The 21,378-nt window shown below is 37.6% G+C and overlaps 1 long non-coding RNA gene across 1 annotated transcript; it reads right to left on the minus strand.

The window, feature by feature from the left end:
- Positions 1-622: 622 nt before the first annotated feature.
- LOC115434374 (uncharacterized) lies at positions 623-11,147 on the minus strand. The gene is made up of 4 exons (XR_003937507.1): positions 11,054-11,147; positions 9,462-9,519; positions 8,496-8,620; positions 623-699 (listed from the first exon to the last, which is right to left on the minus strand). It is a non-coding gene; the product is annotated as an uncharacterized LOC115434374 (long non-coding RNA).
- Between the last annotated feature and the right edge of the window lie 10,231 nt (positions 11,148-21,378).

Here is a 21,378-nt window from a genome sequence, read left to right on the forward strand (position 1 = left end):
GGGTTACGTGAATGCCTGGAAATGACACAGCATGTTTGTGTGAGTGTTACACGCGTGATTATGTTCAGGATAACCTCTCCTTTCCATACTTGTGTTCATAATTTGCGTTTATGGCCTTTCCCCTGTGTTTCCTTTCCGCGCCTTGCATGCATAATTATTCTTATGCATGACCATCCATTCATTTCTGTTAATGGCTCATGTGCACATGTGTGTGTATGTATTGTCGCAGTCAAATGTGGGTTTGAAGGTGGGTGTGCCCCCCTCCTATTTCCCGGGTCACCTGCTTTACGGGGCCACATTCCCTCATATTCCCTCGTTTGGAGGCCATTAGAGAGGAAATGGGGCCGCCAGCCATCTGACCTTCCTCCCCCTCCCCTCCATCTCTCCCCACTTCTCCTCTAAGCTCTCGGCATCCCGTCATCACCCCTCATGCCACCCCCCCTTCTCTCTGTATTTTCACAGTGTTAACAATCAAGCCGTGGCCCTGAGTGTTCCGGGGGCCTAATTGGGCCGACTGCTGGCGTTGATTGTGATGGATGGAGGGGGGCTGGAGCCAGGGCCCACTGTGGACACTTCTTTCATCTGGTTGCTCCAGCCTGTTGAGCAGAGAGAAGACAGGGAGCATGGAAGACACAGCTCCAAACATCCGACCTCTGAGTCCAGAACATCTGACTGCAGGACTGTTGTCAGAGCCTCTTCCTAAACACGCTATTGAATAAAAAGCACTGAGACATCCTCAGCACTATCATAAAAGCTTTATCTTCTGAGAGGTTAGAAATTATAAAATAGTAATTTTTTAATTGCACTACGCAGTAAACCTACATGTAACCATATGTTAATTATTTTTCCTTTAATATTTGTCTTGCTAATCTGTGATGCAACACATTAGTATTCAGGGGAAACTATATAACTGAAAACAGTACATGCAGTACGGGAAAAAATATATACCTATAAATATAATTCCTGTTAATCCACTAATTCTATCAATACATGTAAATAATTGGTGTAAAATACAGTTTGTCATCTTTTCATGGTCATCAGATACGACCCATTTGGACATTCAGAGGCTCCATAATGAATATAGAACCACTGTCATCTTCTATAACATTGATTCACCAGTAAAACCCAGGGAGTTGGATCAATGACAGTAGTCACTGACACTTGTTTTATATTCAGTTAATAATATATTCTACTGAGAAAGTCACTTTTTCTTCAGTTTTCTCTGTTTTTGGTATAATAACGACAAGTTTAATCCAAGTTTTTATGAACATCTACATGATCAGTAAATGAAATATTGGAAAATACCTGATTTTCACTGGAAAAATGCAAAATACAGAGGATTATTTCATAATAAATGGTGACAAATCACTTAAGAAATGTTAAAAATAGAGAAAAAATAGTTATTTGAGAACTGCCACAAAAGTAGCATTGGGTCTTTATGAGTTAATATTTTACACAGTCTCAAATATTAAAATGAAACATTTGCAAAAAAATCTGTTTTGTGTTTCGAAAGGAGTTGTCTGCATGAGACAGACACAAATACAAATGATTTTCTTTTTGTTTGGTTGTTTGTTTACTGTTAAAAAAAAAATAAACTAAATCACTGACAGTTTCAACATGTCATACGCTGGATGTGTTTCATTATCTGCTGAAACATCCAGTTTTGACCTTGATGGAACAGAGCGTGTGTAGAACTGAGCATGTGGGTTTGGAGAATGGAACAATACTTGGTAGAGTTCCATGACTTAAGAGTGATTCTTGATGCAATAAATCACAAACATGTCCAAAAACGTTTTTCCATCACTGTATGTGCAAAGATGGGGTAGATGAACAGGCCAAAAAATGTGATCTTTTGGCCTGTTGAGTCTAGTTTTGACCAGCTCTATATGTAAAGTGTCATGAGATAACTTTGTTATGATTTAGCGCTATATAAATAAAGTATGACTGACTGACTGATTGATTGATATCAAGGTGTTTTTAATAACAATTATGGTACATGATTTGACTTGAAACACCTACTTATTGCCCAGTCAGAACACAATGGGAGATTAAAGACAGCATTACAGACACCAGCATAGATTATTATTTTATCATCAAAATAACAATTAACACCTGAGTTTATTGGATAATTCCAATCCAGATTACCATCATAAAGTTTTCATTGGGAGATAAAAAAAAAAAAGTCCAACAAGTGGTGCCAAGGACAACAAACCTAGCGCCTTACACATATTTTGCCCATTATAAGTAAATGGGAAGATTTAAAAATTCATTACAAAATTTGAGCTTTTATCTACTTTTCCCAAAATGTAATGACATCTATTCTGGGTCACTGGCAATCTATAAACCCAATTTGGTATGAATTGAACCGATTTGCTGCTAAAGTGTTACCAAACAAAGAAACAAAGAAACTGAACCAAAAATAATACCCCTTGCCTCCCACTTCGGGGAGGAGGGCAGGGTAATAATTAGTCTTATAATAAACTATATGGAGTAAGACATCAAAACATGCACATCCCCATGGGTAAGGAGTCCAACTGGGTGCTAGATAGTAAAACTAAAGTAGAAAAAGAAAAACATGTGCACAACAGCGTAGCTCATGTGCAGAGATTTATCCGAGCTGTAACATTTCAGGCAGCATCGCTCTTCTTCAGGCTATTAGGGGGCTCTAGAAGCACTATAATAAACTACAACAACAAAAAACAAGTACATGTTGTATAAAATGAGATTTCAGTGACATCCCAGCATGCACTTGGTACAAAGGCGGGGAATGGTAGCTTTGGAAAACTGTGCATCTTTCCCTGTCATATTACACGTCTACAATCTGCAGATTAACATTTTAAACTTACCGTGTACACTTTAAATGGTATCATGTCTTTGGATAAATAAAAAAAAGTCATCATTTCAGTCACTTCTTTCCTGCATTTGCCACCATGGTAAGAGTTTGATGATTGTTAAAGGACATAGTTTTTGGTTTAATGAGTAGGTCTTTATGGTCAGTCAGGTCACATTAGAAATAAAGAAAACACACAAAGCCCTTCGTCCAATCAGAACAGTTGTACATTAGGCTGAAAAGTTCTGCTGGATTGTGAACACAGCACTGATCTCTGTTATTAAATGCTATTTGAAGTTATTTTCAAGTTCAGAAACAGCATTAGGATGACATAAAACAACACAATCTCAATGATTCACAGAAATGTCAGATCGCGGACATCTGGAGGGTTGATCATCATATAAAATTGTCAGATCAATCACCTCTATATAGGACTGGAATATCCTCTGAGAGCAGTTAAAGAGGTTTCTGAAGAGGACCTGATACATTTCGACATGTTTTTTTTATGTGACTGTTTGCTGTTAGAATCCATTACTGCCGCTGTCAGCCTACGCTCTCGTCTTCAACAAAGAAGCAAATTAGGGATTTTTGAGGAACTGGCCAAAGTCAACCACAGTGTCTTTGGTTGGTGATCACAAAAGATTCACCCATCAGTCATGGATTAAAAGAATTGTATTAGCTTCAAAGCCCTGCCTCCTGTGCCCTTCAGAATTATGATTTAACATATTTTTATGAAGGCCTGCCTGTGCTTATACGTTTTGTCATGAAGATTTGTGTCAGTCTGTGTATAAACTCTGCTCCACAGATAAAAAGCAGACTTAACTGGATTTAAAAGGTTTCCCTTTCCACTTCAGCTCCCTTCACTCATGTTTTGGTGCTGCAGATGCTACAAGAGACAGAGCAGGAGCAGCAGGCTTATTGAATGCATGTGGAAAATGTACTCAGTGTGTCTAAAGATCATCAGATCAAGGTGTATTTTAAGGTCTTTCTTGTAAACACACTGCACAATGTTGCTGTTGTGACCAGTTACATTATGCAAACTGTGGCTGATTTAATCGCATGGTGGAGAGTTCAGCCACAACTTTGACTAAGCAAATGAGAGTGACTACCCTGATGTAGCCTCTATAGCTCACACACGCTAAACAGCTTTACATGAATGTATGCAATCCTGTCTATGTGTACAACTCTGCATGATGCACCCAGTCTGTTCCGCCGGTAATCCACATCCACAGACCCTCACCCTCTATCGGTGAATGTGAGTCAACCAGCTCCAGACCCGCTGTGATTGATGACTTCAGCCAGAGCCAGGCTGCAACCACAGACACACACAAACACACATTACTCACCCCAAAGATAAGCAAATGGTCCGCAAGCCCTAAGTGCTCCGCAAACACAGGTAACACTGGCCTCATTTCAAACGTGGTTCATTACCTAACCGCTGTAGGCTACCTCGACAAAACAAAACAGAAAAAAAAAAAAAAAAAACAAGGATGAGAGACGTAATGCGCTGGTTGGCTTTCATCTTTTTATCTGGTAGCATGAGGCCAGATCAAATCATGGGCTCTGTTTTCACTGTGTCACCGGGATGCTCTTGGCCATGACCACGAGAAGTAGGACTCAGCTTCATGTGATATTTTGTGAGTGCTCTGCCAATAATATGACTTGTTTTTTGCTGTACTTGTAAATGCAGCTATGGCTTAAATCTCTGCATGTGCAAGGGTTTGACGTAAACAACAGAATACAGTACAATACAGGTAGTGTATATCAGGTCAGCAGATAGAGGGGTATGATCAGCACATGACATGGAATAATTCTTTTAGTTTTAGTCTTAGTTTCCCGTTTGCAAAATGTGCACAGATGATGTAATAAGACATGACCGCCAATAGGAAACATCCCTCACCATAGATGAGGATACTTTCCCCATTAAGATTGTATTTGCTATATTTCTCTATAAAATGCATTAAAAACAAACAACATACGACATAAAATAAAAAACATTGGGTCTCTTATTCACTGCTGCATGCATGCACAAGAGAATATTTATTTGGTTAAAAAAATATATTTAGGTTTGTTTTTTGTGCATAAGCAAAAAATTATGCAAAAATATGAAAAATCACAAAAGAATGATGATGTTGGACAGTTTTATAGTCTACATAAATTACGCACCAACTCATCAGGGAGCTGGTCTGTAGCTGTAGAAGTTTGTTTCCTTGTTTGTTTGTTTGTGAACACTCTAGCAGCAAAACTAATGGTTGAATTCTTACCAAATTGGGTTTATAGATGGCCAGTGACTCAGAATAGATCTGATTACATTTGGGAACAGCAGGTCAAAGTTCAAATTTTTTATGAATTTTTAAAATCTTTTTTCCCCCATTTACTTATAATGGGCAAAATTTCAAATGTCCAGAGCAGCAAAACTGTAGGTTGAATTCATATCAAATTGGGTTTATAGTTTGCCAGTGACCTGGAATAGATGTGATTACATTTTGGGAAAAGTAAGACAAGGTTCAAATTTCTTATGAATCTTTTCTTCTCCCATTTACTTATAATGGGGGTGAAATGTCAAATGTCTATAAAAACATAATTTTGTTTCAATTTACGTCAAATTTGGTACATATATGGAGGCAATTGATATGCTGACACAAGCACACGCATAGACATGATGTCATCAGTTGGATCTATGCCAAAATAAGCTACAATATATGCAAGGGGTGGGGTTTGTTGTGCCTGACACTACTTGTTATGATAGTGTAACCCCTTGAAAATGTAAATGGGTTTACTAAGTGTAATTTAGTTCTAACATGTTCATTTATGTGTGAATTCATGACGTGCAGGTGTAATTGCTTTGTGTGGCCACAGGGGGGCACCTAATGCATGCTTGGTGAAAAAAATACTCCGGAAGTGCGGCATTGCATGTTGGGAAGAAGAGACGCTAAGCTAGGTCAAATACAAACGCTACCACGAGATACTTACGAGGAAGATAAAAAGTTTATGAGAGACTGTTTTATATTCATAGTTCCAAGTCTGTATTTTGAGTTTCACAAGGAAGCGCCTGCAATCCGGCGACTGGGACGATTGTTTCGTTTCGTTTTTTTCCAACCGAAGACTCCGGTGAGTGATATATTAATAATGTTGTGCTATGGTTGATTATGTTAAGCTGCTAACATGCTAATAGATCCGTACATTTTCAGTTGTTATAAATGTGAAATATCGAACATTCTTTCATAAAAAACCAATCGGAGTCGATAGTAAATGTTGCAAGGATGTTGTTATCTGTCAAATTATTGAGTTGAGTTGGAAATTAATTTGTTTTACGTGATCGATGGTGATTTCCACTGCGTCAATTTGGACGCCATGTTCAATGTTGTAGAAGTGAAAAGCGTGCGCTGAAGCTCACAGGCATGTGCAGTTTTGATATAAATGTGAAAAATTCATTTTAAGACTGTTGTAGATGTATTTATAAGTGTGTCTAAGAGTCATGGTTGGATTGATTATTGAGAGAAAAGAAATGTTTTGTGGAACATGATTTAGATGATGCTGTTAAACAAAAAGAGACAGAAACTAATGGTGAATTGAGATATTTTATTTTTATTTGTCTCATGGTACAGTTGCGTATTTCTTTGTGGTCAGTGTTATCAGTTACATTTGAGTAAAAGAGAGAAAGATGGATAATTCTGTACAGAAAGTGATGACTGCTAGTTAACTTTGTGCTCTACTATGCAGATTGTTTTTTTCTTATGCTGAGTTTTTGGATCTACATCAAGCCGAAAGCCAGGTTTTCTTTGTCTGAGACGACACGGGATTGGCGAGGATGCTGAATCCTTCATCTTCATTGTCTTCATGAAGAGTCGCACCTGGAGGAAACAACCTGACAGCGTGCAGTAACCACACATACACACACTACCCAGGTAGAACTAACACACACAATATACTTGAACTGACACAAATTCAAACTAAACTTTGGACTGGACTTTGATATTGGCAGCAACAGCTGTCGGAGGACACTTTGACTGTTATTGTTTTGTTTATATTGGGATTTTTGGATTCTGAGTCGGTTCTGCTCTTATTGTTGTAATAAACCCAATGTGTTCATCGTAACCTAACCATCCCTCACTCCTTGAGTCGAATCAGTGTGAAGTACTAACAAAGGTGTCATTACCGTGTTACATTAGGATGGGGGCTAATAGTCTAGATTTACATCTATTCAGGTCTTTTACTCAAGTAAAAGTACCAATATAGCAAAGCCAGATACAATTGTACGTAAATGAAAGTATGTATTAGCAGTAAAATATATAAGAAGCAAAAATACTGGTTTAGTATTTAATAAATTACCATAAATGACACTGTTAGATTATTACCTCCACCAGGGAGGTTATGTAATCTCTCCAATTCGTCTGTTAGCAGATTATACTGAAATCAGTTTTGATTTTCATGAAACTTAGAGGAAGTTTGGGCCAAAAACAAGCAGATCCATAAAAATCCATCACTTTCAGAGAAGCAAAGGTAAACCTAGAACTCAGAACGATAACAGTTAAATACAAAATATTGTACCTAGTAGCACCAACTGACAAAAAAAGACTCAGTAAGTACATTTACATGCTCACTGTTATTCTACGAGTATTCTAAATTCGAAAGATGTTATATAAACAGCATTTTACAAATCAGGAATTTGATTAAATTGAGCATGTTCTCATTCAGATATGTGCGATATGCTGGTATTATTCTGTTTTTATAAGAACTATTTAAGCATGTTTGTAATACATTCAGAAAATGACTCAAATATCTGCATTTTAGTGCAGGTTGTGACTATTTTCTATTTACTACTATTTCTAGTCAGCTGAAGAGGTCCACTAATGGAAAACTTTAAAACTTACTTTTTAGAGGTTATGCAGGGCTGCATGTAAACATTAGTATTAGAAGAGTATAAGTTTTCAGTGGTGACGTAAACAGTATATTTTGGAGTTTCAAAAAAAAAAAAAAAATTATATTGGTGCGCTGGTGATGGATCTACTGTGAACTACTTCATAAATACCCAGCCATGTTTTTTGTTTTTTAACATTCTTTTTTTATTGAACATTTTCAAAATTATAGCAGTCCAGCATAGTTGACCAAGTTTTTTGAGTGTGAGTAGGATATCTGAGGGAGAGGAAAGAAGAAAAACAAGCTTAAGCTGCAAAAAATGTGTTGTCATTTTTCTGAACTTCTAATAGGAACCTAGGAGATTTTTCACTTCTGTTTTTCTGTTTCATTTTTGGATTAAATGAAAACATCTGAGAGGTTTAGATGGAACTTCCAGATTTTGTTTCAATCCTTAAAAAATGGCTGTATTTTAGAAATTTGTTATAATGTGGCAAAATCTTCATCTTTCAAATACCTAAAGACAAATGTAATGGAGAAAACGCACAATATTTGTCACTGAGATATATGGGAGTAGAATATAGAAAAATAAAGTGGTAGAAGAAGTGTTACTTCCTTCTGCAGCAATATTTCAGTTCAGGCTAGAACCTCTAATCTTTAATATCATAAATCGGACACTTACGAGTCACAGTCAAGGATGTGCACATGCACGCTGTGGGGAGGTGTTGTCCATTCAACTGTCCTTGCTTTATTATTCAGAGTGGTCATCTTAACCTCATGTGGGAGTGGGGATGTCACACATACTAACCAGATGATTTTACTGCACTGACGGTAGCTGTGTCAAGGCTTTTACGTCTCCATCACTGAGGGGGATTCTCAGCTGCATTGTTACCACGAGGACAGAGGCTATAAATCACACCAGTGGCACCAGACCTGATACAGAAATAACAGTGCAAATGCTCTGTGACTTTTCAAACGATGATTTACATGTTGGATTGGTTCTAGGGGGATTGTGTTTAATACGGTTTCAATATTCTGGACAAGATTCATATATTTAGCATTCTATTCATCCATTCCATCCATGTATAATTATGCCTTTTAAGTGAAAGCCACTTATTTTCATTTTTCTTAGATTCAATAATGTAGTTATTGTTAAAGATAAAATGTAATATGTTATGGATCGGTGTTTCCCAACCTTTTTGAGCCGCGGCACATATTTTACATTAGAAAACTCACAAGGCCCACCAAACAAAAGTATTTTTATCGAAATATAATGCAAATCTAGTCTCTGTTTACTGAGTGTGAAACCTGGGCCTGTTTAGTTAAACACAAAGCTGATATTCTTCCAGGAATTGAAGAAAGACATGGGGCGTTTGGAATGAGAAAGCTGAGAGGGGTGCTTCAGCGACCCCTCGGACGAACCCATGGCTTACAGATTGAGATCCACATAATACAAGCCTATCCCCCCTGCTGATCCGTGCATCACTTGTGAGGGGGGCTTTATCACCAGAATGCACCACATCGGGGCCGGCTCACTTTCATTTTCACTTTGCAAATGGAAACTGTTGTTGTAGAGTGGATCATTGGCACGTGCAGTCGTATGTATCTATATCACAAAACTTGCTTAGAGTACCAATCAGGTGAAATTGGATAATCTTCCACGGCGCACCTGATGATTTCGGTTGGGAAACACTGTTATAGATGACGAGATAATTTTACATTCAATATGACAGATGCAGGGTAAGACCAAGTCAAAACTGAGAACAAAACTCACGGCGAGAGCAGTATGGTGACCAGGTTCCTGTTGCCAGTGAGTAGTAGAATGAGGAAGCCTGTGGAAAGCAGAAACAGTTTTACACACAGAAGAAATATGTTAAAGAAGCTTTCAAACCACAGTACTAATGTTCACAAAAAATTAAAAAAGAGGCAGAAATTTAGCCATGTCTCTACAGCTATGGCCTTGAAATAAAATCCAGAGTCTGAGACAAGATCATGACCTTCAAAAAGTGATCTTGAGACCATAGAGGAAATGGATTCTTGGATGGATTGAATGGATTCTTCAAAAAAAGAAAATCTGCTTTTTGAAGGGGCCCAGTGAGAGCCGAGACCTGAATCCAATAGTGATGCTGTGGAATGACCTCAAGAGAACTGTTCACACCAGACATCCTAAGAGAATGTCTGAGCTGAAGCAGTTCTGAGGAAGAATGGTCCAAAATTCCACCTGAACGTTGTACTAGTCTGATCAGCATTTACCTGAAACGCTTGGTTTTTGCTGCCAAAGGAGGTTCAACCAGTCATCAAATCCAAAGGCTCACTTACTTTTTCCAGTAATAATGTGAATGTCAAACAGCTGTGTTCAATAAGGATATGAAATATTGTAATTGTTTAAGTGGTATTAGGTGAAGCACATTGTGTTCGTCTGTACTTGTGACATAGATGCAGATCCGATTACATTTTATGTCCAATTCAAGTACAAAACATTGAAAATTTCAAGGGGTGAATATACTTTTTCTTGCCACTGTACATTCTTTTGATAGTGGGGGGAAGTGGAGAATCATGGAGCAGGTAAACTCCACACACGCCCTGGCCCAACTGGGAATCAAATTAATTATATTTTGGCTGTGAGGTGATGGTGGTAACCGCTGCATATCCACTCAAATTCCATCATAAAAGATATTATACAGTATTATACACTGCGCTGTGTAATTGTGCCACAACCAATTATGAAAACTATATATACATAAATATTTAATAAATTACCTAGACAATGAAGGACAATATGACACACTACAATGAAACTAAAAATGCAACACAGGTACAAACTCTGTAATAACTGCACAAAAAAGGGGATTTTTAGCCAAAAAGCCTGTCTGCATTTTGGAGGAGCTGAGCGTGAAAACATTTGACAGCAGGTATCTGGAGGCCTCTCAAACACCGCTTCCTTCCTTGTGCCTGTGGAGCTCCTCAACACTCATTTGTTCCATATCAGAGTCACATAAACTCTCATCACTCTGGGATCTGTAGGAAAATAAACAGCCAGGCAGGGAAGCAGCCGCGCTGACGTCAAGGAAGAAGACGGAATCTGATCAAAAACACCTCGTGGCAGAGCGGAGGGCGTCCGTGGTGTGATATGACGGTCACAGAGAGAAGGGGTTTGTTAGTGGAAACCCTCAGTTATTATCTGATGAGGACTCTGTGATCACAACTGACATTAACTACTGAGTGGATGAAAAATTGTAATTTAATTAACTACAACTATCAGAAAAAAAGTACAGTTGCGGCTGAGATGATGTGAGATAGAAGTTAAAACTGGAATAATTGCAATTACTCATGTATTTGTGTTTTTAAATGAGTAAAAGTACCTACCACTGGAAAGGGAAGTCTTATCCCTGGATCTTTATGTGGAGCTGTATCAGTGGTCACCGGTCCAGCACTGTGGTTTGTACGGGGTATCTCCTAGGTGTGGGTGTGTGTATTTGAATACAACCTGAGGGGAGCAGCCCACTGACGTCAAGGAAGACAAGAGAATCTAATCAGAAACACACAACAATTGAGGTGGATAAAGATTTGGAACAGGAGCTGATCAGATCTTGATGTGATAACAGAGGATGGAAGGGTAACCGGCTCCATCCTTCAGATTTGCAGGGTTTAGAGTTTAACTATTGACAAACAACGGCATTGTGTAATAATTTCTACAAGATACATCCACATTGTTACATTAAGTACTGATTAAAATGTTCGTGATATCACAAGGGTATATTGCGGTCAGGAACTGCTTTATCTAAATTACTTATTCTTTACATCTTTATATTTATTTCCAAAAATGTGCATCAGAAAAGTTGCTGTTTCTACAATTCATAGGCATGCGTACTCTTAATTTCTAATGTATCTAGTACTTTTAGGGCTTCCTTTAAAAGGTAAATGGAGGATATACAAACTCTGGGGCCACCAGAACCTAGCCTTAATATACTCTGGAGGTGTATAAGGAGGTTAAAGATATTTAAAGCTCTATGTTTATGTTTATGTTTACGCATTTGGCAGATGCTTTTTTTCCAAAGCGACTTACAGGGGAAAACCAATTAAATCACTCAATCAATCAAAATTTTACTTATATAGCGCCAGATCACAAAAAAAAAGTTATCTCTTGACATTTTATATATAGAGTTGGTCAAAACCAGACTCTAAGTCAATTTACAGAAACCCAACAGAACAGCTATGTAGATAAAGGTCACGGTTTGCTCAGTATACAAGTTATTCTGCTGTCACTACTTCCCTGTACATAGCTATGCAGATTAACAAATTGCGAACTCTGTAGCTAATGCTGACTACATGCTAGGTGCTAATGCTGATGGCTAAGCTAACGGTTAGCATGCTAACGCAAACGCATTTATGGTAAAGCTAAAAATAAAGACGTGTCCAATGTTTTATATGTTTGAAACTATTTAAAATAATGTCATTAGCGCGCAAAGTCACAATGTATATGAATTATGATTTACAGGCTGTCCACAGCATCAGCACACAAAACTAGCTTAGACCCACGAGATAGAGTGAGACAACTTCCTGTTTCCGTTTTACCAGCACTTCCTGTTTTCATTTTTACAAAGAAAAGCACTAATATTAATAGAAAAATTATTTGTAATATTGAAATTATTAACTTGAACAAAAATTAATAACTAATTAAAGCTTGCAGGAACAAGTGCTTTTCTTTCTTTCTATTATTATTATTATTATTATTATTATTATTATTATTATTAAATTACATATTTGCTGACTGGTATCAGAAAAGTCCTCTAATTTTGCTGTGCAGTGTAAACATTGTAGTATAAAAGTGCTCAACAAAAAAGGTCATCAATATATATATAATATGAAGTCAGATAACAGAAGACTTTATTGATCCCACAATGGGGAAATGTATAATTTACAGTGATCACAGGATAGTAAGAAAATATACAAATAAAAACTGTTACTATAAAACAGTAATAAAAAAAATCTACATACAGGTATTTACAGACCATAGAAAGAAAACCTACTACTAAGTTACATCACTTATTTGTTTTCCACAGGTTAACTTGTCTTCTGCAACATTACATTTAAAAACTAACCCTCCAAACACTGCAGATCTGTATTTCTGTTGTGAGGCTGCTTCACTGTGATGTCGTGTGTGTGATACTGTCCAGACACCCGACGACTCAACACTCTGACTCTGTGGTGTTGATGGGAGTGGGCGGGGCCTGCAGGATGGAGTGACAGGTCAGCCACTTGCTGAGTTCTGACAGAAGGTCACTGGTTATCTCACTGACCCGCTGACAGCAACAAACACACAAATACCACATGTGTATTCGCTGAATTGTGTCTCTTATGTCACTTTATCTACTCGTATCATCACATCTGGAACTGTGAAGATGAATGTACAGTCTGAGGGGAACCACAACACCCCACAGGTCACTCCAACTCCCGAAAACACACACATCCTCAAACATCAAACAACACCCCACACTGCATGAACCCACTCCCTTTACCCTTCGGTTTACACTCTGACCCCATCCAGACCCTCCCCTAACACAAACACTCCCAGCATCTCACCCTCGACCTCACACTCACACCCATCACCCTGCAAAACACTACAGAAGCATTCCATCGCTGCTCAGCTTGGCATATGTAGAGCAACGCTTCAGTCCTGGTGGTGTCCTTATCGGTCTTTGTAGGCCACCTAGAATTCAGTCAGTGACGCCATCATCTGAAACAGCCAAAGATCCTGATATTATAACCATCCTGTGGTTAATAACACCTCATTTATATCAACTGTCTCAACCTGAAGAGATTGTGCAAACACAGGGTTCCTGCAGGTCATTAAAAAGCATTAAAAGTCATGAAATATATTTTGTGAAAATGAAGGCCTTAAATGGCATTAAAAAGCATTAAGTCTATATCCAGAGGCATTAAAAAAGTAAATACACTTCATTCATTCATTTTCTGAACCCGCTTTATCCTCACTAGGGTCATGGGGGTCGCAGGAGCCTATCACAGGTACTTATGGGCGAAGGCGGGGTACACCTCGGACATGTCGCCAGTTCATTGCAATACAATTGATGGAACAGAAGCGTTGTTATTCACGATTTATTTTGATTATATAAACATTTAATAATTTTGATCGGAAGTATAGTGCAATGATTAACAGGCGGAACCCTCTAATTGGCAATCGTTTGTGGCTGATGCACAAAATCACAACACCTGATGCTTGGAATATTACATGCTGTGCACGTGCTCATGCTGTGACGAAAGAGCAAAGGGAATATTAGCAAATGTCGGAAAAATGAGAAAATACAAGTTTCAGCAGAAGTGATTAAAGAAGGAACTATTCAGAACCTGGTTAAAGCCTGTCAACGGTAAACTGTGGCATTGAAGTGACATTAAAAAGCACATTAAAAAGCATTAAATTAGATTTGCTGATATCTGCAGAAACCCTGAAACAGAAGTGATTGCAGTCCGAGTCATAAGGTTTAGCCATTGACTGACTGGAATGATGCATTCCTGTTGTTTGGTTGTTTTGCTTTACTAAACCAGCAAATCTAATGTTGGCTTAACCCTTGATCTGGCAAGTGACTATTTTTGGTAATTTCTGCATACATTACAAGACAGTGACAGCAACAGTTCCAGTGAGGACAGTGAGTCAACAATCTGAGGTCCAATGTGGTCTACAGGGTCTGTAAGGTCCACCTCTGCATGAACAGTGAGTGTACCTGCTTTGTTAGGTGCCATGAAGTAATGGTACTAATGTAAGGAATGATGTTCAAAGGGTTAATGTGGATGTGGACAGGGGTCTGGATCAGCACTTATATTGGTCTAATGTTCTAAAAAAAACATGTTGCTTTCACCTTACATGTGTTTTTCTTGTATTTTTTTATATCTTTGTATTTGTGAGTGAACTAGTGTGAGGACAAATGTGAAGTCTAGATGGACTGGGGTGAAATTATGGAATGGACATGATGATGAATATAATTATTCACTCCTTTGACAAAGTAAAAAAAAAAGCCTTATGTTTAAAATCATTTAGGTATATTTAATAGAGATGGTAAATATGTTTTTGTTGTTGTTTTTTTTTTTTTTTTTTTTTTTATGGTGTGAATGCTCGATGCTGTACATATTTAATTTAATGTAAGCAGTGTGTGAGGTGAAGAGGATAGGCAAAAAAATATGCTTTTGCTTCTAGCTTATTCCTTTTTTGATTTTTATGTTTAGGGTCAAAACACAGTAATGTCCCATTAGAGAGCAAACTTTAATTGATTGGCATTCCAACATTTATTTTAATATAAAGTAGCTCCTTGTTTTGGATTATCCTTTATGGTCCAACTAAAGCAAAAATGAATTTAAAAGCAAAAAATGTGGGTCATTTAGCAACACTAATCTGTCAAATTATTTCTAAAATGTCCCGTCAGAAAGATTTTGAATACCGTGTTTTGACCTTTTATTACAATTAGTGCACTATGTGCAACAATTAATGTACAAACAAAAGGAAAAAAAATCATTCATTCATTCATTTATATCCATTTTTGTATTATTATTTATTTATTTATTTTTTGCCACTTACAGGTAAGGAACCAAATATGGTAACTTCACTGACCTAAATTTTCTACATAATAACTTTTTTTTAATTTCACAAATGTAATATCATTTTGTTATGTCCTCCAATAACCCACTAAGGTTGAAATATCAGAGTATTTCTATGAGTGTCCTATAAAGGGTTAAGACTTCTGCACAGGACTGTAAGTAAAAAATGAAACGGTGGAAACAATGGGCTGACACATGGGAAATTAGACTAAATTAATCATTGTATCTACCCTTTTGTCAGATTTATATTATATGTTTTGAACTCATGATGCACTAAAGCTGAACTCCACAGTCTGTCATCTCAGTCCTCGACCCTCCGCCACACACAGAAGTATCCACCCACTCATACACACTCGCTATTTCCCTGACCTGACCCACATGAGAGCGAGGCCCGCACACACAACACACCACATCCCTATCATAACGTGTCCCTCCTCAAGACACCCAGGAGGATCATGGTCTGTCATTGGCTCTGACAGTGAACCGCCTTTAAACAGCAGTGACACACAAAGCCAAACACCTCTCTAATTAGTCTTATTTAAAGGTTACTAATCTCGGTAAAGATGACTCTTCGTAACACACAATAGCCCCCTCCCCTCGATCCCAGGTCGGTTATTTGGAGCAGAATGGATCCCACAGTTGTTGACTGCGGTGGGTAAAATACAAAAAGCGTGTGTTTTGCGCAGCTGTTTGTGTGGGCGTTCTAAAATGTTTTGACAGTGACCGTAAAGGATGACAGTGTAATGTGAGTTTATGAGTACTTGTGTGTCTGAAAGAGATAAAGAGTACACAACAGAAGTGGGTAAATTTAGTTTTAGTCAGAGAAAAACAACCTAACAATAGAGGAATCAAATGTGTAATGAGAACATTTCAACCCTCATACACAAACTGTTTGTTGTCGTAAGTGCCATCGCCGATTCAGTGTTTGATGAACTATCAAGTAATCAACTATCCCAGTGTAAAACAAACAGGTGGAAGAAACGAAATGGGGTTGAGACAAAATCTTAGTACTGGTAAAATTTTGAGCAGGTAATAAAAATAATAATAATCTGCTTTAAAGGCTGGGGTGCCAATAAGTGGGGGGTAAACATGACAAATTCATGGGCCCGGTTTTTGTGGGGGGCCCATTGAGCAGTGGAGGGGGCCCAGTGGATACAGGTTAGAACACAGGTGTCAAACGTGGCCCGGGGCCCAAAACCGGCCCGCCAAAGGTTCCAATCCAACCCGTGGGATGAATTTGCAAAGTGCAAGTTAGGGCATCAAACTCAAAAATATCACAATAACCTATAAATAATGACAACACCAATGTATTCTCTTTGATCTAGTGCAAAAAACATTAAATTATGAAAATGTTTACGTTAACAAACTATCCTTTAATAATGAAATGTGAATAACCTGAAGAAATATGAACAACCTGAAATGTCTAAAGAGAATTAAGTGTAATTTTAACAATATTCTGTCTGTTGCTAAATTTTTTGTGCCTTTGTAGATCTGATCTGTAATGCATACATATATATGATAAGTCAAGGCATAATATTGATAAAATTGTACTTATATGTCTTTACAAATTTCATGTTTTTCAAGTTATTCACATCCTTTTTGTTTGGATAGTTTGTAAATGTAAATATTGGCATAAATTAATGTCATTTTTTGCACTAAAACAGTTTGGAATTGTCATTATTTATTGGCTGTCATGTTATTATTGTACTGGTCCGGCCCACTAAAGATTAAATTGGGCTGAATGTGGCCCCTAAAAGAAAATGAGTTTGACGCCCCTGGGTTAGAACACATCTGTCAAACATGCGGCCTGGAGGCCAAAACCGGCCCTCCAAACGTTCCAATCCGACCAGCAGCATGATTTTATGGAGTGCAAAAATTTCACTGAATATATGAACAGTCAAAGGTGTTGAACTGGTTTTAGCCCAGTGTGATCTAAAGTAAAATAATAGTCTAATAACCCTTACAATAAAATGTGAACCTGAAAATGAATTAGAATTTTAGCAATATTCTGTCTGTTACTAAATGTTTTGTGGATTTGTAGATCCAATTTGTAAGTTGTGTTAATAAGTTGACACAAAATATTGTAGACATTCTTATTTTAGTTCCACATTCCAAACTTCAAAATTTCAACAATATTATGTTTGTGTAACATTGTGTGTAATGCACATGTACAAGTGAAAAGTTGAGGCATAATATTGCTAAAATTTAGCTTATTTTTCGTAAGAAATTACATTTCTTTCTGGTTATTCACATCTTTTTGGTGAAAAGATAGTTTGTAAATGTAAATATTTTCATAATTTTATGTTTTTTATTGTATTAAAATGAAGAGAAAAACTGGGAGTTGTCATTATTTATAGGTTTTTATGCTATCATTTTAATGGTTTGGCTGGCTTGAGATCGAATTGGGCTGAATGTGGCCCCTAAACTAAAATTAGTTTTAACACCCCTGGGTTAGAAGTTGTGAAAATTTCATGTAAGGTTCACTGTAAAAGAGAGGCATAGAAGTCGGGAGGCGAATGTTGAAAGCATGTTAAGTTTCAGTTTCATTTTCATGCTTTTGCTGCCTCCATTATGTTTATTCAGCTCTTCTTCTCCAAGGAATTTTTCAATGGGGTAGCACCCCAGCGCCCCCTATGGACCAGCCCTTATATTATTCTTTAACATATTGAACATACAGTATAATCCTGCTCATAATCACTGTTTTCTTAACCCTCCGGTATCCCGTCCAGCAAGGCCCTTACTAAGCACCAAGTGTGCCTTTTTGGCACACTTGTGGAATAATGTCAAAAAGAAAAATTTCATACAGTTTGTTTTTAATTCTTTTACACTTTTTTCTATTTCATCAACTTGAGCCGTAAATAAAAATACCAAATACTCAATAATTGTCACATCTTTTAACCCTTTAAATGCCATGTTTTTAATGTAAACAAACTTTTTTTTGGATGCAAAAAAACCCAAAAACTTAATTTTTTTCAGTATACTACATAAAAAGTGGATCACATATTATTTGATTTTTGCAGTCTGGCATATGTCAATGATTAACTCCAACACTGGTTAATTTGCATTATTATTTTTGACGCTAGGTCAGATGTTCAAAAATACTAGCATCTGTCACCAAGTGTACCAAAAAGGCACACCTATAAATCAAACTATTAAATATTATGTACTGATTTATTTTTCTGCTCTAATTTGATTTTATTTTTTGTAAATCAAGGTCAGCCCTAATCATACATATCAAATGGAACAAAGAGTGCGTTTTTGGCACACTTGGGAGACAGATGCTAGTCTTGTAATTTTATTTTGTTTACAATGTGCAAATTTTAGTTGGTGGCCAGAATTTTAAAGTTTGTGCAAAAATGAACAACTTTTGAATTCTAACCTTATTTAAGTTGTGCAAAATAATATGAAGTTTTTTAAAACGAAGTGCAAAGTGTGCCTACAAGACGCACCCGGATATCGGAGGGTTAAATGTAATCTGATTCTGTCATTTTTCCTGCAACCTTAATGGAAATCAGTTACAGTTACAGCTGCAGTTACATAACAACAGTCCATGTATTCTATGTATGTTTTCAATGTATGTCACTGCCCAAGCCTGCAATAGAGTGTGTGTGTGTGTGTGTGTGTGTGTGTGTGTGTGTGTGTGTGTGTGTGCATGTCTGTGTTGTTAATGTGTTTGTGTGGGTGTGTAGGAAGTGTGTTGTCTGTCTGTAGTTTAACTGGGTTTGTTCAGTGAGGCCTGTGATCACACAACCTTAAAGACTGTGATTAGGACAATGGTGGACACACACACACACACACACACATATTCAGGCCAGACATGGGATCCCAAACTGCAGGAACACACACGTACGTGCACACAAATACCCAAACCACTCAGCAGCAGTTGCTTTATTCCCAAACAGAAGCAAACCGCTGCACACACGTACTCAAAACACACACTTACTCTCATGCTTGGACTCCCCTGAAATGACACACAACTCTGGATGCTCTCTAATTTCCTCAGGGTGAGCTGTGAGATTGTGAGGTTAGTCATGATGAACAATGGTTCATCACACTGGCTTTAGATTGCACAGGGAAACTCATGCCAACACATTCATTCCTGACAGGATGCGTCATAAACTCAAGGTCAGGAAAGTTAAACTCAACAGGCTACACATTTACAAAACACACTCGTATAATGTAACCATAATGTCATCATTACAGTGTATTTATGTACTGAGTTTAAGCTCTATCAAACTAAAGGGTTTGTTTTATTGGTCTCTAAATGTCTAATACCATGGGCGTCGTTAGACTTGGGTATTCAGGGCTTAAGCTCAAAATGTTTTGGCAGTAGCCCCGGATCCCTGAGCACAAGTTTTTTGTGTATTTTTGTAATTAAAAAAAAAATAACCATATGAGTAAATGTAACCAGTGGTGTCGGACTCTGCATTGTGTTTTTTTAAGGATGAGACCTGTATGTATAACTTTGAAGGCAGTCTCTGTTTATTGTTTTTCGGCTCCTGACAAAAGTGACATAGATACAAAAACCTCCTGTCAGCGACCCCCGTAAAACATGCCCCTGCACTGGGGGTGTCAAAATCATTTTAGTTCAGGGGTCACATACAGCCCAAGGTGATCTCAAGTGGGCCGGACCAGTACAATAATAGGCATAAAAACCTTTACCTAATAATCTAAATTATTCCACTTTGTTTTAGTGTGAAAGAAGTCAAATTGGATTATGCAAATATGAATGACCTGACCAACCATGTGTAATTCTAACAATATTACGCCTCAACTTATCATTTATACATATACATTATACACAATGTCACACAAACATTTCGTAACAGGTATAATATTGTTAAAATTTTAGCATTTGGAACTAAAATAAGAACCATTTCTACAATAATATGTCTCAGCTTATTATTAACACAACTTGAAGATCACAGTGAATCTATTGTTTTGTTAAAAGTTGAACTATTTTTTCTTAAAACATTTCAGGTATTTTTATGTTTATGTTTATGCATTTGGCAGACGCTTTTTTCCAAAGCGACTTACAGGGGAAAACCAATCAAATCACTCAATCAATCAAATTTTATTTATATAGCGCCAGATCACAACAAAAAAGTTATCTCATGACACTTTATATATAGAGTTGGTCAAAACCAGACTCTAAGCCAATTTACAGAAACCCAACAGAATCCTCCAGGAGCAAACACTTGTGACTGGTGACAGTGGCGAGGAAAAACTTCCCTTTAACAGCAGAAACCTGGAGCAGACCCAGACTCCTGAAGGATGGCCGTCTGCCTTGACCAGTTGGGGTTAAAGAGAGAGGGTAAAGAAAGAGAAAAAGAGAGAGCAATAGAGATGGAGACTGGGGGAGAGGGGGAGAAGGGGGGAGTAGGGGGGTATTTTTGTTCAGCTTATTCACATTTTATTGCAAGGATAGTTTATAAATGTAAATTTGACATCCTTGATTGTTAATATCTTCAGTGTAATTTTATTCATTTTGCAAATTCATCTGTTGGGCCAGGTTGGAACCTTTGGCGGGCTGCATTTGGCCCCCGGGCCACATGTTTGACACCCCTGCCCTACACGAACCAAATAATACAGTAACGCGTTTCAGCACATCATACAGTTTGAACTAGCCAGTTCGTTTAAAAATTAAATTAGCAGAAGCTAAACCAAAAATTTCCCCCAACTGCATGGCTGCTTACCTCTCCCATAGAGATCCGGAACAAAAGGAAAGAGGTAAAGGCGCAAAAACTATAGTTATAGCGGGCAGTGTCACACTGTAAATTTCTCGATGGAGAACAGACTCAAATTAAAAGTTCCACTTACTAACTCGGAGGCCCATAATGTCAGGTATTAACCAAAAGAAATGAAACTAAAATGAACAGATTTTGTGTAATTATAACAAACAATACACAATATCCTCTACAAACCCTCACTGCTGTGAAATAATTGACTCTGTTACATAAATACATATTCACTTCATCACTGGCATCTGCAGCCATACGTCCATGCTTGTTGCGGTACTTATGGAGAACTAGCCCCCCCGGACACGAAATTCATTTCTTAAGCCCCGGATGTTTTCAAGTCCA

The sequence above is a fragment of the Sphaeramia orbicularis genome, chromosome 15 (genome assembly GCF_902148855.1).
Source record: "Sphaeramia orbicularis chromosome 15, fSphaOr1.1, whole genome shotgun sequence".
Lineage (NCBI taxonomy): Eukaryota > Metazoa > Chordata > Actinopteri > Kurtiformes > Apogonidae > Sphaeramia > Sphaeramia orbicularis.